The sequence below is a fragment of the Mytilus trossulus genome, unplaced genomic scaffold, assembly GCF_036588685.1.
Source record: "Mytilus trossulus isolate FHL-02 unplaced genomic scaffold, PNRI_Mtr1.1.1.hap1 h1tg000125l___fragment_3__unscaffolded, whole genome shotgun sequence".
NCBI classification, from domain to species: Eukaryota; Metazoa; Mollusca; class Bivalvia; order Mytilida; family Mytilidae; genus Mytilus; species Mytilus trossulus.
The window spans coordinates 280,090-289,629 of NW_026963300.1; positions in this window are offsets into that span (position 1 = coordinate 280,090).

Genomic DNA, 9,540 nt, shown 5'->3' on the forward strand with positions numbered 1-9,540 from the left:
CATCTGACTGTGATAGATTTACTCTGAATCCATTTCTTTTGGTCAAGGAATCATAATGGTTACAGGATAAATCATCTGACTGTGATAAATTGACTCTGACACAATGTCTATAGGTCACAGTATCATTATTGGTACGGGATAAATCATCTGACTGTGATAAATTGACTCTGACACTATGTCTATAGGCCACAGTACCATTATTGCTACAGAATAAATCACCTGACTGTGATAGATTGACTCTGACACCACGTCTATAGGCCACAGTGCCATTTTTGTAACAGGATAAATCATCTGACTGTGATAGATTGACTATGACACCATGTCTATAGGCCACAGTACCATTTTTGTTACAGGATAAATCATCTGACTGTGATAGATTGACTCTAACACTATGTCTATAGGTCAAAATATCATTATTGTTACAGGATAAATCATCTGACTGTGATAGATTGATTCTGACACTATGCCTATAGGTCACAGTATCATTATTGTTACAGGATAAATCATCTGACTTGTGATAGATTGACTCTGACACCATGTCTATAGGTCATAGTATCATTATTGTTACGGGATAAATAATCTGACTGTGATAGATTGACTGTGACACCATGTCTTTAGGTCACAGTATCGTTATTATTACGGGATAAATCATCTGACTGTGATAGATTGACTCTGACACCATTTCTATTGGTCACAGTATCATTATTGTTATAGGATAAATCATCTGACTGTGATAGATTGTTTCTGACATCATGTCTATAGGTGACAGTATCATTATTGGTACAAGATAAATCATCTGACTGTGATAGATTAACTCTGACACCATGTTTATAGGTCACAGTATCATTATTGTTACAGGATATATCATTTGACTGTGATAGATAGACTCTGACACTATGTCTATAGGCCACAGTATCATTATTGTTACAGGATAAATCATCTGACTGTGATAGATTGACTCCGACACCATGTCTATAGGTCACAGTATCATTATTATTACGCGATAAATAATCTGACTGTGATAGATTCCATCTGAAACCATGTCTATATGTCACAGTATCATTATTATTACGGGATAAATCACCTGACAGTGATAGATTGACTCTGACACCACGTCTAAAGGCCACAGTACCATTTTTGTTACAGGATAAATCATCTGACTGTGATAGATGGACTCTGATACTATGTCTATACGTCGAAGTATCTTATTGTTACAGGATAAATCATCTGGCTGTGATATATTGATTCTGACACTATGTCTATAGCTCACAGTATTGTGATATGTTTACTCTGACGCCATTTCTTTTGGTCAAGGTATCATTATTGTTACAGGATAATTCATCGGACTGTGATAGATTGACTCTGACACCATGTCTATAGGTCACAGTATCATTATTGTTACGGGATAAATCATCTGACTGTGATAGATTGACTCTTACACGATGTCTAGAGGTCACAGTATCATTATTATTACGGGATAAATCATCTGACTGTGATAAATTGACTCTGACACTATGTCTATAGGCCGCAGTACCATTATTGCTACAGAATAAATCACCTGACTGTGATAGATTGACTCTGACACCACGTCTATAGGCCACAGTGCCATTTTTGTAACAGGATAAATCATCTGACTGTGATAGATTGACTATGACACCATGTCTATAGGCCACAGTACCATTTTTGTTACAGGATAAATCATCTGACTGTGATAGATTGACTCTAACACTATGTCTATAGGTCAAAGTATCATTATTGTTACATGATAAATCATCTGACTGTGATAGATTGATTCTGACACTATGTCTATTGGTCACAGTATCATTATTGTTACAGGATAAATCATCTGACTTGTGATAGATTGACTCTGACACCATGTCTATAGGTCATAGTATCAATATTGTTACGGGATAAATCATCTGACTGTGATAGATTGACTGTGACACCATGTCTATAGGTCACAGTATCGTTATTTTTACGGGATAAATCATCTGACTGTGATAGATTGACTCTGACACCATTTCTATTGGTCACAGTATCATTATTGTTATAGGATAAATCATCTGACTGTGATAGATTGTTTCTGACATCATGTCTATAGGTGACAGTATCATTATTGGTACAAGATAAATCATCTGACTGTGATAGATTAACTCTGACACCATGTTTATAGGTCACAGTATCATTATTGTTACAGGATATATCATTTGACTGTGATAGATAGACTCTGACACTATGTCTATAGGCCACAGTATCATTATTGTTACAGGATAAATCATCTGACTGTGATAGATTGTCTCTGACATCATGTCTATAGGTGACAGTATCATTATTGTTACAGGATAAATCATATGACTGTGATAGATTGACTCTGACACTATGTCTATTGGCCACAGTACCACTAGTGGTACAGGATAAATCATCTGACTGTGATAGATTTACTCTGACGCCATTTCTATTGGTCAAGGTATCATTATTGTTACAAGATAAATCATCCGACTGTGATAGATTGACTCTGACACCACGTCCATAGGTCAGAGTATCATTATTGTTACGGGATAAATAATCTGACTGTGATAGATTGACTCTGACACCATGTCTATAGGTCAGAGTATCATTATTATTACGGGATAAATCATCTGACAGTGATAGATTGACTCTCACACCATGTCTATAGGTCACAGTATCATTATTGTTACGGGATAAATCATCTGACTGACATAGATTGACTCTTACACCATGTCTATAGGTCACAGTATCATTATTATTACGGGAAAAATCATTTGACTGTGATAAATTGACACTGACACTATGTCTATAGGCCACAGTAGCATTATTGCTACAGGATAAATCACCTGATTGTGATAGATTGACTCTGACACCACGTCTGTAGGCCAAAGTGCCATTTTTGTTACAGGATAAATCATCTGACTGTAATAGATTGACTATGACACCATTTCTATAAGCCACAGTACCATTTTTGTTACAGGATAAATCATCTGACTGTGATAGATTGACTCTGACACTATGTCTATTGGCCACAGTACCACTAGTGGTACAGGATAAATCATCTGACTGTGATAGATTTACTCTGACGCCATTTCTTTTGGTCAAGGCATCATTATTGTTACAGGAAAAATCATCTGACTGTGATAGATTGACTCTGACACCATGTCTATAGGTCACAGTATCATTATTGTTACGGGATAAATCATCTGACTGTGATATTTGACTCTGACATCATGTTTATAGGTGACAGTATCATTATTGTTACAGGATAAATCATCTGACTGTGATGGGATGACTCTGACACTATGTCTATTGACCACAGTACCACTAGTGGTACAGGATAAATCATCTGACTGTGATAGATTTACTCTGACGCCATTTTCTATTGGTCAAGGTATCATTATTGTTACAGGATAAATCATCTGACTGTGATAGATTGACTCTGACACCATGTCTATAGGTCACAGTATCATTATTGTTACGCGATAAATAATCTGACTGTGATAGATTCACTCTGACACCATGTCTATAGGTCACAGTATCATTATTATTACGGGATAAATCACCTGACAGTGATAGATTGACTCTGATACCACGTCTATAGGCCACAGTGCCATTTTTGTTACAGGATAAATCATCTGACTGTGATAGATGGACTCTGACACTATGTCTATAGGTCACGGTATCCTTATTGTTACAGGATAAATCATCTGACTGTGATATATTGACTCTGACAGTATGTCTATAGGTCACAGTATCATTATTGTTACAGGAGAAATCATCTGACTGTGATAGATTGACTCTCACACTATGTATATTGGCCAAAGTACCATTATTGGTAAAGATAAATCATCTGACTGTGATAGATTTACTCTGACACCATTTCTATTGGTCAAGGTATCATTATTGTTACAGGATAAATCATCGGACTGTGATAGATTGATTCTGACACTATGTCTATAGGTCACAGTATCATTATTGTTACAGGATAAATCATCTGACTGTGATAGATTGACTCTGACACCATGTCTATAGGTCACAGTATCATTATTAGTACGGGATAAATCATCTGACTGTGATAGATTGACTCTGACACCGAGTCTATAGGCCACAGTACCATTTTTGTTACAGGATAAATCATCTGACTGTGATAGATTGACTCTGACACTATGTCTATAGCTCACAGTATCCTTATTGTTACAGGATAAATCATCTGACTGTGATATATTGACTCTGACAATATGTCTATAGGTCACAGTATCATTATTGTTACAGGATAATTCATCGGACTGTGATAGATTGACTCTGACACCATGTCTATAGGTCACAGTATCATTATTGTTACGGGATAAATCATCTGACTGTGATAGATTGATTCTTACACGATGTCTATAGGTCACAGTATCATTATTATTACGGGATAAATCATCTGACTGTGATAAATTGACTCTTACACTATGTCTATAGGCCACAGTACCATTATTGCTACAGAATAAATCACCTGACTGTGATAGATTGACTCTGACACCACGTCTATAGGCCACAGTGCCATTTTTGTAACAGGATAAATCATCTGACTGTGATAGATTGACTATGACACCATGTCTATAGGTCACAGTATCATTATTGTTACAGGATAAATCATCTGACTTGTGATAGATTGACTCTGACACCATGTCTATAGGTCATAGTATCATTATTGTTACGGGATAAATATTCTGACTGTGATAGATTGACTGTGACACCATGTCTATAGGTCACAGTATCGTTATTATTACGGGATAAATCATCTGACTGTGATAGATTGACTCTGACACCATTTCTATTGGTCACAGTATCATTATTGTTATAGGATAAATCATCTGACTGTGATAGATTGTTTCTGACATCATGTCTATAGGTGACAGTATCATTATTGGTACAAGATAAATCATCTGACTGTGATAGATTAACTCTGACACCATGTCTATAGGCCACAGTATCATTATTAATACAGGATAAATCATCTGACTGTGATAGATTGTCTCTGACATCATGTCTATAGGTGACAGTATCATTATTGTTACAGGATAAATCAGATGACTGTGATAGATTGACTCTGACACTATGTCTATTGGCCACAGTACCACTAGTGGTACAGGATAAATCATCTGACTGTGATAGATTTACTCTGACGCCATTTCTATTGGTCAAGGTATCATTATTGTTACAGGATAAATCATCTGACTGTGATAGATTGACTCTGACACCATGTCTATAGGTCAGAGTATCATTATTATTACGGGATAAATCATCTGACAGTGATAGATTGACTCTGACACCATGTTTATAGGTCACAGTATCATTATTGTTACGGGATAAATCATCTGACTGTCATAGATTGACTCTTACACCATGTCTATAGGTCACAGTATCATTATTATTACGGGATAAATCATCTGACTGTGATAAATTGACACTGACACTATGTCTATAGGCCACAGTAGCATTATTGCTACAGGATAAATCACCTGATTGTGATAGATTGACTCTGACACCACGTCTGTAGGCCACAGTGCCTTTTTTGTTACAGGATAAATCATCTGACTGTGATAGATTGACTATGACACCATTTCTATAGGCCACAGTACCATTTTTGTTACAGGATAAATCAGCTGACTGTGATGGGATGACTCTGACACTATGTCTATTGGCCACAGTACCACTAGTGGTACAGGATAAATCATCTGACTGTGATAGATTTACTCTGACGCCATTTCTTTTGGTCAAGGTATCATTATTGTTACAGGAAAAATCATCTGACTGTGATAGATTGACTCTGACACCATGTCTATAGGTCACAGTATCATTATTGTTACGGGATAAATCATCTGACTGTGATAGATTGACTCTGACATCATGTTTATAGGTGACAGTATCATTATTGTTACAGGATAAATCATCTGACTGTGATGGGATGACTCTGACACTATGTCTATTGACCACAGTACCACTAGTGGTACAGGATAAATCATCTGACTGTGATAGATTTACTCTGACGCCATTTTCTATAGGTCAAGGTATCATTATTGTTACAGGATAAATCATCTGACTGTGATAGATTGACTCTGACACCATGTCTATAGGTCACAGTATCATTATTGTTACGCGATAAATAATCTGACTGTGATAGATTCACTCTGACACCATGTCTATAGGTCACAGTATCATTATTATTACGGGATAAATCACCTGACAGTGATAGATTGACTCTGACACCACGTCTATAGGCCACAGTGCCATTTTTGTTACAGGATAAATCATCTGACTGTGATAGATGGACTCTGACACTATGTCTATAGGTCACGGTATCCTTATTGTTACAGGATAAATCATCTGACTGTGATATATTGACTCTGACAGTATGTCTATAGGTCACAGTATCATTATTGTTACAGGATAAATCATCTGACTGTGATAGTTTGACTCTCACACTATGTATATTGGCCAAAGTACCATTATTGGTACAAGATAAATCATCTGACTGTGATAGATTTACTCTGACACCATTTCTATTGGTCAAGGTATCATTATTGTTACAGGATAAATCATCGGACTGTGATAGATTGATTCTGACACTATGTCTATAGGTCACAGTATCATTATTGTTACAGGATAAATCATCTGACTGTGATAGATTGACTATGACACCATTTCTATAGGCCACAGTACCATTTTTGTTACAGGATAAATCATCTGACTGTGATAGATTGACTCTGACACTATGTCTATTGACCACAGTACCACTAGTAGTACAGGATAAATCATCTGACTGTGATAGATTTACTCTGACGCCATTTTCTATTGGTCAATGTATCATTATTGTTACAGGATAAATCATCTGACTGTGATAGATTGACTCTGACACCATGTCTATAGGTCACAGTATCATTATTGTTACGCGATAAATAATCTGACTGTGATAGATTCACTCTGACACCATGTCTATAGGTCACAGTATCATTATTATAACGGGATAAATCACCTGACAGTGATAGATTGACTCTGACACCACGTCTATAGGCCACAGTGCCATTTTTGTTACAGGATAAATCATCTGACTGTGATAGATGGACTCTGACACTATGTCTATAGGTCACGGTATCCTTATTGTTACAGGATAAATCATCTGACTGTGATATATTGACTCTGACAGTATGTCTATAGGTCACAGTATCATTATTGTTACAGGATAAATCATCTGACTGTGATAGATTGACTCTGACACCATGTATATTGGCCAAAGTACCATTATTGGTACAAGATAAATCATCTGACTGTGATAGATTTACTCTGACACCATTTCTATTGGTCAAGGTATCCTTATTGTTACAGGATAAATCATCGGACTGTGATAGATTGATTCTGACACTATGTCTATAGGTCACAGTATCATTATTGTTACAGGATAAATCATCTGACTGTGATAGATTGACTCTGACACCATGTCTATAGGTCACAGTATCATTATTATTACGGGATAAATCATCTGACTGTGATAGATTGACTCTGACACCAAGTCTATAGGCCACAGTACCATTTTTGTTACAGGATAAATCATCTGACTGTGATAGATTGACTCTGACACTATGTCTATAGGTCACAGTATCCTTATTGTTACAGGATAAATCATCTGAATGTGATATATTGACTCTGACAGTATGTCTATAGGTCACAGTATCATTATTGTTACAGGATAAATCATCTGACTGTGATAGATTGACTCTCACACTATGTATATTGGCCAAAGTACCATTATTGGTACAAGATAAATCATCTGACTGTGATAGATTTACTCTGACACCATTTCTATTGGTCAAGGTATCATTATTGTTACAGGATAAATCATCGGACTGTGATAGATTGATTCTGACACATTGTCTATAGGTCACATTATCATTATTGTTACAGGATAAATCATATGACTGTGATAGATTGTCTCTGACATCATGTCTATAGGTGACAGTATCATTATTGTTACAAGATAACTCATATGACTGTGATAGATTGACTCTGACGCCATGTCTATAGGTCACAGTATCATTATTGTTACATGATATATCATCTGACTGTGATAGATTGACTCTGACACTATGTCTATTGGCCACAGTACCACTAGTGGTACAGGATAAATCATCTGACTGTGATATATTTATTCTGACGCCTTTTCTTTTGTTCAAGGTATCATTATTGTTACAGGATAAATCATCTGCCTGTGATATATTGACTCTGACACGATGTCTATAGGTCACAGTATCATTATTGATACGGGATAAATCATCTGACTGTGATAGATTGACTCTGACACCATGTCTATAGGTCACAGTATCATTATTATTACGGGATAAATCCTCTGACTGTGATAGATTGACTCTGACACCACGTCTATAGGCCACAGTACCATTTTTGTTACAGGATAAATCATCTGACAGTGAAAGATTGACTCTGACACTATGTCTATAAGTCACGGTATCCTTATTGTTACAGGATAAATCATCTGACTGTGATATATTGACTCTGACAGTATGTCTATAGGTCACAGTATCATTATTGTTACAGGATAAATCATCTGACTGCGATAGATTGATTCTCACACTATGTATATTGGCCAAAGTACCATTATTGGTACAAGATAACTCATCTGACTGTGAAAGATTTACTCTGACACCATTTCTATTGGTCAAGGTATCATTATTGTTACAGGATAAATCATCTGACTGTGATAGATTGACTCTGACACCATGTCTATAGGTCACAGTATCATTATTATTACGGGATAAATCATCTGACTGTGATAGATTGACTCTGACACCAAGTCTATAGGCCACAGTACCATTTTTGTTACAGGATAAATCATCTGACTGTGATAGATTGACTCTGACACTATGTCTATAGGTCACAGTATCCTTATTGTTACAGGATAAATCATCTGACTGTGATATATTGACTCTGACAGTATATTTATAGGTCACAGTATCATTATTGTTACAGGATAAATCATCTGACTGTGATAGATTGACTCTCACACTATGTATATTGGCCAAAGTACCATTAATGGTACAAGATAAATCATCTGACTGTGATAGATTTACTCTGACACCATTTCTATTGGTCAAGGTATCATTATTGTTACAGGATAAATCATCGGACTGTGATAGATTGATTCTGACACTATGTCTATAGGTCACAGTATCATTATTGTTACAGGATAAATCGTATGACTGTGATAGATTGTCTCTGACATCATGTCTATAGGTGACAGTATCATCATTAATACATGAAATATCATCTGACTGTGATAGATTGACTCTGACACTATGTCTATTGGCCACAGTACCACTAGTGGTACGGGATAAATCATCTGACTGTGATATATTTACTCTGACGCCTTTTCTTCTGTTCAAGGTATCATTATTGTTACAGGATAAATCATCTGACTGTGATACATTGACTCTGACACCATGTCTATAGGTCACAGTATCATTATTGATA